A 12994-nucleotide genomic window follows, 5' to 3' on the forward strand; every position below is an offset into this window, starting at 1 on the left:
TATTTCAAAATTGTTACCTTTCTTGGTAGAACGAAGAATGTGATCTTGTTTGGACTGGCAGTGATGCATGGTTGGAGCATGCAGGGGAGGCGGTGAAATACGGGATGTGCCAGGCGCAGTGCTTGGATATCCAGCCCAACTGCGACGCGTGGTGCAAGAAGATTGGCTACCCCAGTGGCGGCGAGTGTGTCGAGCCGCGCTACAGTGCCTGTTGCTGCTGGGAGATACCACCATCTGAGTAATCGAATGGAACTGCCACATTGTTGCAACCATTGCATGTGTGATTGTGTTGGCTACCAAAATATTGAAATAAAATGAGTATTAATATAAAAGGATATATATCCCAGCTACCGTAGCCATAGCTCCTTTGATTTTTGCATTTTATTTAAATTGATCCTCACACCATTCAGCCTGATATAAAGATATTTTTTATGGGTAAAAATATATCAAAACTGAACTGCATTGGAGTTGTAGACAACGTGGCTTCGGAATGCAAGTGAGATTGAGAGCCAACAAAATGTGTTGCATTAATCTCGTGGATTTATACATGTTGGACCGTTTCCTTCATAGTTTCACACCCAAACATCTCCGTAAAGGCATGTTTGATGGCATTACAGACAGCTCAGAGCAGTCGCAACGAGAGATAACATGATCCAACCATAGCAGCAATTGACTCATTGTCCTCCATTAGTGAGGATGAACTGAGGCCGAGAGATAAGGAAAAAGTTATAAGTCAGAGCACGACACAATTGGGTTGCAGGAAAATCAGATGCAGAGGTCGAGTATGAGAGGAAGAAGAGTATACCTCAGACTAATCCAAAAGACCACTCTAATGGCTGAGTTGGCTTCCTCCAGCATCTCAAACGAAATTTGTGGAGTGGCAAAAGGAATGGCAAAGGGTCCTCCAGCATCTCAAGGTAGCACATTATTATACTATACTTTTTAAAAAATACTGTACAAAGGAAGATACACATACACAACACCACATGTACACACACTCAAACTTTTGAATGGCTAGTACAGATTGGGCTTACCGAAGAAGTTATAACAAGCGTCTCACTTTCAACAGACATATGCCTAATACTAAATAAATAATTCCCCAAAAATACGAGCAGGTTCAACCACTGATAAAGAACCTAACCAACTGAGCTACGACAGCTCTAAACTCCACTAGTTCCCCGATTCGTGCTGCAGTTCTATAGTCCTAATAAGATTTTACAGCATTATCATGCCTAGCATTAACAGGGGACAGTTTCTGCATGGCCCAAGAAACCCCCTAGCTCCATGTCCCCAATATATTGCACGGGAATCGAATCAGAAATCTCTATTTTATCGGCTAGGGTGGCAGCAGAGTGCCCTTTCTCCATCAGTGAGATGAACTAAGGGGCAGTGATGAATAAAGAAAAATCAAGTTAGAGCAAAGCACACCATATTGCAGGATGGATCTTAGCTGCTATGCAGACAATCAAGAGAAAACAAAGATTGTACGATAAAGTTGGACAAGCGCTCTGCAACATTTGGGTTGGTTTCCTCCAACATCCCAAATGAATGGTGAGGAGTCCCAACTCCTAACAAAAGAAGCCCCAACGTCTCTCTTTCTCGTGGACTGATCGGTCATTGTTTATGTTTAGTGGAGCTATTTTACTTTTTGTGTGGTTATATATATAGTTCAGCCCCATAGAGAACACATATGTAAAGCTTTGTTTTGTCTGACAATCATGCATACATGCCACTCACCGTTCACCATACATCCATGAAAAAGGTGTGCAATCCTTGATGCATAATTATGGTGTGAGATTTGACTGAGCTTTGGGAAATTTACAATGCCTGACACTTTGAGGGCAATGGAAAGGAAAATGTTCTTTTCAGACTGAATGCACATGGGCAAGATAACTAGAGATGAGGCCTCTCCCAAAGCTCACAAGTTCCAACTGCCTCCTATGGCAAGTGCAGGTCCTTCCCGCTGTTCCTGTTGTACAGATGGAAGGATTCCCTGATGGATTGGCTGTTACTCCACTTAATAAAGAGATAACATCAAGACAGGAGAAGCAACAGTATCAGCAAGTCTTTCTGCCACCAAAACCCCTACAAAAAGATGAGCATCATCACTCAAAAGCCTGATCACGGCCAAGCGGTTCAACATGACATCATCCGCCAAGCAGATGTTGATGATCGGCATCATCGTCCTTTACATACGGACCGGAGCAGCCTCCTACGAATCCGACACCCTCCGGGTTAGCACCATATGACCGCACTACGGGAAACATAGCGAAGGCCAGAAAACCCTCGGCGAAACGTTTGCCGAGTGTAACACTCGGCAAACGACACTCGGCAAATTTCATGACGGCAAACACTGGTTCGCCGAGTGTTTTGTGTCGGGCACTCGGCAAAGACTTTGCCGAGTGCCCAGAAAACACTCGGCGAACATTATTGAAAAAAATAAAAAAAAATCATCTGCTCCGCCGCCGCCGCCACCTGCTCCGCCGCCGCCGCCGCCAGCCACCGCCATCCACACCGCCGCCGCCGCCGCCATCTACACCCGCCGCCGCTCAGGTGGCCGCCGACGTAGTAGAGCTCGCCGAGCGTGGCGCCGGACCCAACCCAGGCCTCGGCTCTCGACGCGTCGATGTGGATGGCGCGGAGCTCGCCGCCGCCGCCACCGCCGCCGCCACCTGCTCCGCCGCCACCTGCTCCGCCGCCGCCACCGCCACCGCCACCGCCACCACCTGCTCCTGCTCGGGCGGCGGCGGATCCGGGGCTGGGGGCGTCGGGCGGCGGCGGATCCGGGGGCGGCGGGGCCGGGGGCGGCGGATCCGGGGGCGGCGGGGCCGGCGGCGGCGGATCCGGGGGCGGCGGGGCCGGCGGCGGCGGATCCGGGGGTGGCGGGGCCGGGGGCGGCGGGCGGCGGCGGATCCGGGGCCGGGGGCGCCGGGCGATGGTGATGGTGGGGGAGGGGCTCGGGAGGGAGGGGAGGGGGCGCGCTAGGCGAGGGAGGGGAGCCGGCGGCGGCGGAGGCGGGCGGCGGCGGCGGCGGCGGAGGCATGCGGCAAGAGGAAAGTGGGGAGGGGGCCGGGTGGGGGGGGGGGAAGAGGAAGGGGGGGGCCGATATTTGTTTTGTGGTGGCCCTCTTTGCTGAGTGTCCTACGTGGACACTCGGGAAAGAGTTTCTTTGCCGAGTGTCCAACGTAGGACACTCGGCAAAATTTTTTTGGAAAAAATTTAAAAAATATCCAACAGTTTCAAAAAAATACCAAATTTTCACACGAACCAATATAGGTTCTCTACTGACTATACAAAAAGTTTTGTAGTCAAACCGAACTCGACCGTCACTTCGACTCTAAATTTTTTCGAATCCTTCTCAAAGTTACTATTCTTCTTCTGAGATGTTTCGGTTTGTAATCATCGTACATGATAAAATGTGCAAAATCTTCTCAATTTTTTTCCACAGCCTCCACGTATTATATCATCACATCATGGCAAATCTCATAATTTTCAGACTTTGATTGTTTTTTTTACAATTTAAAAATACTACTGCCACACGTTCATGGTCGTGTTTCCTGAACAAGATGTTCGAAATTTCTTTTCATTTCATGGGTCAGGTCTCAAATTGGTCCAAATAACATGAATATCATTTTTCTACTCATTTTATTCCGTAATTTGAATCACTTGCAGTTCAAATTTGACTTATACCAAAAATTCCCTTGAAATGCAATTAATTAAATAAATATAGCAAATAAATTCAAAAATATACCAAATTTTAACATGGAGTACCACATGTTGTATGTAGGGAGTAGAAAAAATTTCATGGTGAAAAGAGAAAAAAAAATTATTTTTTTGCCGAGTGTTAAAAAAAACACTAGGCAAACCCCCCCTATTTGCCGAGTGTTTTGACACTCGGCAAACCCCCCTCTTTGCCGAGTGTTTTTCATTTGACACTCGGCAAAGCTCCTTTTTGCCGAGTGTTTTTGGCTTGGCACTCGGCAAAGAGTTTGTTTGCCGAGTGTCCGAAAAAAAACACTCGGCAAAAAGAAAACACTCGGCGAATTTAAGGTTTCCCGTAGTGCCGTGTATACCAATTCGCAACTTCGACAGCCACGCCATCATCGCAGCCGCAGTGCGGGTGCTGCGTGCTGTGCCGGGTGTATCTCCGGATTGGCGGCGCCCCGCCTGCCCGCCGTCGCCGACCTGCGGGTTGTTCCGGACGGGTCGTGACTCAGGCAGCATTAGCGTGCCCAGCGACAGCGGTGCTAAATGGAAGAACTTGCAATAAGTCCACAGACCGACTGCCCATTACATTGATCATGCCTAATAGTCCTCGACATCTTCTCCATGGATATGTCCTTCCACTCACTTCAGTTTTCTCTAATGTCTCAAGCAAGTTCTGAAAGAAAAGATCCAAGCAAGGGTTCATCAATTTCCTTTCACATTGTGTGGCTAGACGCCAGAGGGCCGGAGGAGCTTATCATGTTAGCATTATGTTACCTATACACTGAATAGGAAACTTTCTCGGGGGCATCATCGAAAATCCACCTTGTAAAGGCTGGCAGTGGTATCCATCATATATGCCAATGCTTCTGGAGCATCTGACCCAATATTTGAAACGATTTTATCTAAAATCTCAAATTATCAATACTGAAACCATGCATGCATGCATTTATCTGGTCTGATATACAAGTTTATGCGTGTAGGTCCGGTTGTGGCGTTCAGGGAGGAGTACAACGCTACCTGCATGGGTGTGTTGCCTCATTTGTGTAAGCTTCCTACTATGAAGAAGCCAAAGCAATAACCGGATGGAATGGAACACATGACAGTTCATACACTTGATAGCTGCACAAGTAGTTTAACATGGCTCAACTTTGACTCAAAAAGTAGAGGCACCATCCACCCTGCCTTGCGACCTGGCTGAGGTTCTGAGGTGCTTCATGAGCCGCCTCGAGGATGTCGCTAACCGCCATGCACTAACGGCCGTGCATGAATTGTCAATTTCCCATCTGCATTTCTTTCCTGACATTTTAGTCTCAAGTCTGTAACCGATAAGGAGTACTCATGGTTTGAGAGGTTTGGATTCAAGCTCTCTTCACTGTAGTGGCGTGCTACTCATGGTATTCCCTCCTCGCAAATGGAGCTAGAATTTGGAATAGGCATGACCTCTGACCCTCTGTTATGGATCGATGAATAATGGACTCGTAATTCAGTTATTTAAGTTTTCAGATTTCACCTCTTCAGTTTTTTCAGGTGTCTCTTCTTTTTAACTTTTTCCTCTAATTCCATCTTCATAAAATTCAATCATGCTACCGTAGAATCACAGCTTTATTTGGTTTTGTTTAGTTATTACATCCTTGAAAGATTTTTTTAATTTAATCTGTCTTTCATGCTTTGAGATTATGGCAATATTTGCAAGCTTAAGCATTTTTCTACTCTAAACTATGATTAAACTCAAGTTACATATTCTAAAAAATAATGCTGAAAATTCTTGGCGTTGTTCCAACATTAATTTTCTGATGGTTACAGTCCTTTCCAGGCCCTTCACCGTTATTTACATTGTCGATAGGCCCCAGCATGATCTTCACCGCTGATATGTCCTTCCACACGCTTCAGTTTCTCTAAGGTCTCAGGAAAGTTCTAAAAGAAACCAAGAGTTCGTCAATTTTCTTTCACATGGTGTCGCCAGCGGGCAGAGGAGCCTAAATGGTTAAAGTTATATGAATACACTGATTAGGAAACTTTCTTGGGACATCACTAAAAGCCCACCTTGGAAAGTCTGAAAGTGCGGGATCTGATCGATCACACTAGTAGCAGCGTTGGGAGACCTTTTATGGCTTCTTATATACATGTAGCCAAGAGGGAGAATCAAGATCATGCATGATGGGTCAGTTTGGTGCTCTGGATGGAGTACAACGCTACCTGCATGGTTTGCATTGCTTCATTTGTGTGAGCTTCCTGAAACTTGGCATGAAGCCAATGCAACAACCTGGATGGAACGCATGACCGATAATACACTTGATAACTGGAAAAGTAGTCAAACTAGGCTCAACATTGACTAAAGAAAGTAGGCATCCATCCTTGGCATTTTCAGGTCAATGTTTTATCCACACGACATGAGATATATGCTGCTGCTACAGAACAGAAAAATTCAATTTCCGGTTAAAAGGTGGCAGACAATGTGTGTGAGGTTTTGAGCTCTACTTTAGTCCCCTGCAGCATACCATGCAAACACAATAATATGTACACAATGTCAGTGAAAACCGTACGTGCTGCTACCATGAAATGCATCATCACAAACCTCTGAGGGTCGCAATTGTTACAACCAAAAACATGCATTTTGAATGCACTCTGATCCCCTACCAAAGTGTATGATTGTATCAAGCTTCCTGCAGATATATCTACTTGCTAAAAGCGAAAGAGTGGTGGTGGCAGTGGTGCTTATTGTGAGGTACTGTGTTCATCCATGGTTAATGGACAGACCAGATCCACTCTATAGTGAACGGTACTGTGTACTTCCGTATAGTCCATTGGACGGAACAGATCTGCACTTCTTTCCTCACGTTTTAGTCTCGGATCTCAAGTCTATAACCGATAAGTAATGTGGTAAGCATTGGGTACGTAGTGCCAATCTGGGATGACCGCTGCCAATAGAACACTCCACAAACTAGCTAGTCGTACTCTCTAATGGTCCTCAGTTTGCGTCGCCTATGGGCCAGTGGAGAGGAAATGGTATGATGTGGTTAAACAGATGAAATTGTGTTGCTATGAGTGAACGGGAATCTGTAGTGCATAGCTATTTATGCATCTTTTGCTTCATCCAGTTCGGGTCGACCTTGTACATAGGTTTTCTACTTCTTTAATTTGTCATCTTTTCTTCCTTCAGTTCCTGCATCTAAGCTTCAGTCTCTGTGGTCCAGGAAGAAGATGTGGACATATTGCGCACACTGTATGGAATAAGCAGCCTATTCACATTCCTCTTTGAGGCATCACAATTTGTTAATTACTGGGCATTATGGGATATGTTCATTTCTGTGTTTTAGTAGGAAAGGAGAAAAACCCCAAGTTGAAGGTGAGCAAATACTAGAATGTGTGGATAGCTGGCAAATAGATCGAACCTCTTTTTAGTGCAGCGTGTACACCTCCACACATTGACTATATATGTGTGTCTCTAGTCTCTAGCTTCCTGTGCTACGCCACACGATAGTCCATTCATCGTGGCACTTAATTAGTTATAGTGTATTTGTTGTTATACCTGGTAGGGGTATTTTAGTGAAGGGGTATCTCATGGTTAGAGTGGTTTGGATCCAACCTCTCTTCAATGTGGCGGTGTGCTACTCATGGGATTCCATCCTTGCAAATGGAGCTAGGATCTTGGAATTTGGAATAGGTATGGCCCCTGTTATGAAATGAACAATGGACTTGTAGTTAGATTATTGAAGTTTTCACATTTCATCGCTTCAGCTTTTTTCAGGTGTCTCATCTTTTAATTTGTTCCTCCAATTCAATATCCGTAAAGCTCGATTATGCTACCTGTAGGATCATAGCTTTGTTTGGTTCAATCATTACAGCCTTGAAAGAACTTTTTAGTTCAATCAGTCTTTCGTGCTTCGAGATTATGGCATTACTTACAAGCTTAAGCATTCTACTCTTCTAAACTTAGATTGAACTCAAGTTACATATTCTGGAAAGCCAATACTCAAATTCTTGGTCATGTTCAGACGTTTCTGTGGTTATTCAGCAGCAGTCTTCCCAGGACCTTGCACAGAGCTTACTGATCCATCCTTGATTTCAACAAGTTGCTTCTTCCTTTCTAGTTACAAGATGCTGCGGGCACTATCAACGGACCGACCTTCATTTACACTGCAGATAGGCCCCAGCATCTTCTCCACTGATATGTCCTTCCACACGCTTCAGTTTTCTCTAATGTCTCAAGAAAGTTCTGAAGGAAAGCAGGAGTTCATCAATTTTGGAGGGCCAGAGGAGCCTAACACGTTAACTATCAAAACCAGAACCAGTGAAAAGTTACTAATAAGTAATTCAGGTCTCACACTAGTAGCAGTGTTGGGAGACCTTTTATGGGGTCTTATATACATGTAGCCAAGAGGGAGAATCAAGCTTATGCATGACGGGTCAGTTTGGTGTCCTGGATGGAGTACAACGCTACCTGCATGGTTGCATTGCTTCATTTGTGTGAGGTTCCTGAAATTTGGCATGAAGCCAATGCAACAACCTGGATGGAACGCATGACAGTTAGTACACTTGACAGCTGCAAAAGTAGTTAAACAGGGCTCAACTTTGACTAATAAACAGTAGGCAACCATCATGGTATTTTAAGATATGCTGCTACTACAGAACAGAAACATTCTACTGCCGGTTAAAAAATGGCAGATACTTGTGTGAGGTTTCAAGCTCTACTTTAGTACCCTGCAACACCCATGCAAGCACAATATATACATATTGTTTCTGAAAACCCTGTTGCAACTATGCAACACATCATGAAAAACATGTGACAATCGCAATCGTAAACAACCAAATACAAACATAATCTTGAATGCACTCTCATCCCATGGCAAAGCGTTTGTCGAGCTTCCTGCGAATATCAAAACACAAACATACATAAATCTTGAAGTAAAACCAACATGGGATGAGAACTTCAATTTGATAGCAATAGGAAACTATATATCATATCGTGTTAACATTTTAACATCAATATATCTTCCCACTAAGCAAGAGATGCTAACACTATACCAATAATTCAAAGATGGCAGAATTTTGAAGGTTTAATTTTTATTTGCTCACAAAACATTGTGATTAGCTAGCTTTATTCATCATGTTACCTTACATCCTATTGTAATCATGGCATGGCAGAAATAATTTCTTTACTCTCATAGCTGATTTACGTAGTAATAAAATGGAAGGGAGCATTATACTTGATTCAGCGAGCCAAACCATATTACCAGGCTCACCAAATACTAGTCTTCCTTCAATCTTTATTAACAATTGAGCCATTTTGGGTCTGCGTCAATGTATGATCCTGCAGCATATATGCAAAGCAGCATGGAAAACTTTTAGTTACTAAGTCATGGATCATCAATAAGTTGTTCAGGCAATGGGCGAAGACCTTTGGAGGATCGATCGTAGCAAGACACTGAAGCACGGAACCGGTGAGCACAGGACCAGCGAAGGGCCCCTCAGGGTTTCTAGGACAGGAATAACAATAAATGAACACACTCAAACGGAAGCGAAGGCCGAGCGGAGTCGGGTGTCGAAGCTTATCCTTCTAACAAGATGTGTTGTAGTTTGCCTCCGAGTGTGTAAAGAACCACTGTACCCTCGGATATTTCTAGGACATGGTTGTTCAAATGGTAAGCCAATGTAATTGGGTGTCAAAGTTACTATCCTTCTAAGAACACATGTTGTAGTTCGCCTCCAAAACCACTGCGCCCTCAGATATTCCTAGGAGCGGGTAACTATCCATCCCTGTAAAGTCATTTTCAAACGTAGGTGGTGGGATGGCCCGCCCTTGCAAATGGCATGTACCACTAGTAGAGAATTGGCTTTCCATGCGCCCCCTTTTGTCCCGGTTTAAAGTTGGTCCGGGACAAAAGGTTCACCAACCGGGACTAAAACTCGGTCACTGGTGGGGAGCTCACCAACCGGGACCTTTTATCCCGGTTGCAAAGGCTAGTGGGAAAAAAAGACTCTGAGAGGCCTTTTATCCCGGTTTGAAACACCAACCGGGATAAAAGACCCCCCCTTTTATCCCAGTTGGTAACACCAACCGGGATAAAAGGGTCAAGAGCATTTTATCCCGGTTTGTAATACCAACCGGGATAAAAGGGGGTCATTTATCCCGGTTGGTGTTTTAAACCGGGATAAAAGGGTCCCCAACGAGGTGACTGGAAGGTGACTGGAAGAGGATTAAATCCTCGAACCCTTTTATCCCGGTTTGTAATACCAACCGGGATAAAAGGGGGTCTTTTATCCCGGTTGGTGTTTCCAACCGGGATAAAAGGGTCCCCCACGAGTTAATACAAAAGGATAGCATCCCCTACATACTTAGATGTGGTGTGTAGGTGGGATGGTAAGGAAGCTACGCGCGAGGCTGGAGGTTGTGAGTTAATACAAAAGGATAGCATCCCCTACATAATCAGCAAGTGGGGGAAACATGCAAGGCTCACAAGGAGAGGCTCAAAGGCTTTAAGCGGTTAGCATTTTAGTTGGTCAAATTTTATTAACAGCACCTATTTACTATATGTAAGTTTATACCAACCCACTTAGGCATAAAGCATTAACAAAAAAAACCTAGAGATAAAGGAACCACGATTTATTCTCATCTTTAAGTTCAATTATCATGTAAGGGTCCAGACCGCTCTTAACCGTGAGCACGGCTGATATATCAGTTTACACTCTACAGAGGTTGTACATCTTTACCCACAAATCGCGTAAAAGTTCAAAAGAACTTTAAACCCAACCATGTTGTGCTGATCAGGCACAATACCACACTTTCAAGGTGTGATTGCATAGGGACGCTACGAGGTCTTACCAAAGATTCCCTAGTAAGTGGCAACCCGCTAAGGTTTCCGGATCAATAGCAGGGCATAACCCTCCCTAGTGGGTTTAGTGTCTTAGGTAAGCCCACTTCCCAAGAGGACCGAGATATACACCATCTGCTGCCACCCCTCTTGCCCTTTCGGTAAGATTGCCCCAAACTAGAGTCTCTAATTAATTAGCCAAGATCAGAGCCATGATAGTTCTTGTGGTTGCACTATTTTCCTGGGTGGTTCTTCATGTTTCGATTAAATCAAATGATCTTGTATTAACATAGGTATAGCATAAATAAAGGGCATGATTAATATTCTCAAAATTATTATTACCATCCCAAAATTAAGCAACTAAGCAATTCTACCCAACATGATTAAATAGGTGTTCAAGGATCAGGATTAAAAACTAGGTAAGTCCTTAATAGGCATTCCCGTCAAATTATGCACATACTGGAAATTAATAAAGTGATTAATCATGATATTATTGGGATGAAAAAGAATATGCAGGGGGAGATCACCACTTGCCTTCCTTGGCTAACTACTGGTACTCATCTTCAAACGGCTACTACTCCTGACCTTGACCTTCCTCGAACGGCACTTCCTCTACATGATCACACAAGCAAAACAACCAATAAATAAAACAGTACACCAAACATGACAAAAGACTGAAAACAAACTCCTAAAACTAATGTTCATGCAAAGACGGTCGCGTGAGCGTGAGAATCGCTGAAGTCAGAGTTAAAACAATGAAGGTATGGATAAACAAGTTTCAGGACTAAAACGGAATTAACTATAGACTTTAGGGGCTTGCAAGGAAGTTTCACAAGACTCTGCGAACAGTGCTTGCGAAAACAGAGAAAACACGGGGTTAGATATGTAAGGTTGCAGGGCTAGGATTAGAATGAAGGAATCTAAGAGTTGCAGGGTTTTCTATGCAAGATTCGCAAGGCACAAGAATTAAAAGAAAGAATAACAGAGAGTTCAGGGGCTTGAAAACAAAACAGCCTTATCCCTTTCATCTTCTACCTCACGCAGGGGCACGGCAGGGAGTGCAGCGCACCACCGGTGGCGGGCTCGCTGGCACTTGGCGCGGCGGGAAGAGGGACTAGCGAAGGTGAGGGAGAAGAGAGAGGTGCGGGGAGGGAAACCTCACCGGCGGTGGCAAAGGGGAAGAAGACAGAGGCTCGGGCCGGCGAACAGGAACCGGCGGCGCGAAGCTCTTGGGTGGCAACGGCAAGAAGGCGTGAGAGAGTAGCGGGTGAGCAGCGAAATGGAAAGGGGAGCTCCGGTGGAGAGGTTTGGGAGGCTTTATAGGGTGCGAGGAGGAGCAGAAGGGGCGCCTGGGGGAGATCGAGAGCCGGCCGGCCATTAATGGCCTTGAAGCTTTGTGCGGCCATTTCCGGGGAGAGGAAAGGAGGGGGCGGCGGTTTGAGGCCGGGAGTGTGGGAGAGGAGACGACGCGAGGTCGTGGAGGGGCTCGGGAGGCCGAGGGGTGCCGGGAGATGGGGGGCCGGCGGCGCCAGGTTTCACCCGTGCATGCGTGCGGTTCCCATGCATGGAGAAGGAGCTGACGGGTGGGAGGCGGTGGAGGCAGGCCGGTTTGGGCCTCCTTGGGCCGGCGGGTGTAAAAAGAATGTTCGGCTGGATGAAGAAAGAAAGGGAGAAAGGGGTTGGACCAAAGGAGAGGGGCAGAAAGTTTGAGCCCGCAGATTGGATTGGAGGGGAGAAAAATATTTATATTTTTTTTGAAATTTTTCAAACAACACTTCAAACAAAAACTAAATGAAAGATAAAAACTTATCAAACACTTGTCGCCTCTAAAATTAAATTTGAGTGCTCTTTAATTTATTAAAGACTGTAATTTATTTAAAAATACTTTATTTAGTCCTTAGAGAAGAAAGGCTAGACCGTACATTTATGATGGAATTTGGGTGTTACACAAGTGGAATGAGCGCCCAGCTAAGACGAAGACTTTGACTTGGTGAAGTCATCAAAGATTATTCGCAGAGCAGATGCTTTTTGAAAAGCAACTGTGCCTTTACCTTACTTAACTCTGACTCCACGCACGTTCTAGCTGCCAGACTAGGTGATCATGTCAATGGAAACTGCTAACACTCAACCTAACTAGTTAGAGCGTTTTGGACTGACGAAGCTCTGCGACTTTATGTCTCGTGGATATAGGATCATCCCCTTCAAACGAGCAAGAGCAAAATTTGCTATCTAAATACGGTATATGCACACTGCAGGGAAAGCAAACATACAATTAAGATGACAAGGTAAGATTGTTTCTAGTTGCAATATATGCTACGCCTCAGTACGTACTTAGGGTGCGTTTGGTTTGGAGACAAGAAGGGATGGGACGGTGCCGTTCCTATTTTTTGGGATGGGATCATCCCGTCTTATGTTTGGTTGAGAGGGATGAATTCATCCCAGTTTTTTGTTTGGTACGATGGATTGAAAACGAG

The sequence above is a fragment of the Setaria viridis genome, chromosome 8 (assembly GCF_005286985.2).
Source record: "Setaria viridis chromosome 8, Setaria_viridis_v4.0, whole genome shotgun sequence".
Classification (NCBI taxonomy): domain Eukaryota; kingdom Viridiplantae; phylum Streptophyta; class Magnoliopsida; order Poales; family Poaceae; genus Setaria; species Setaria viridis.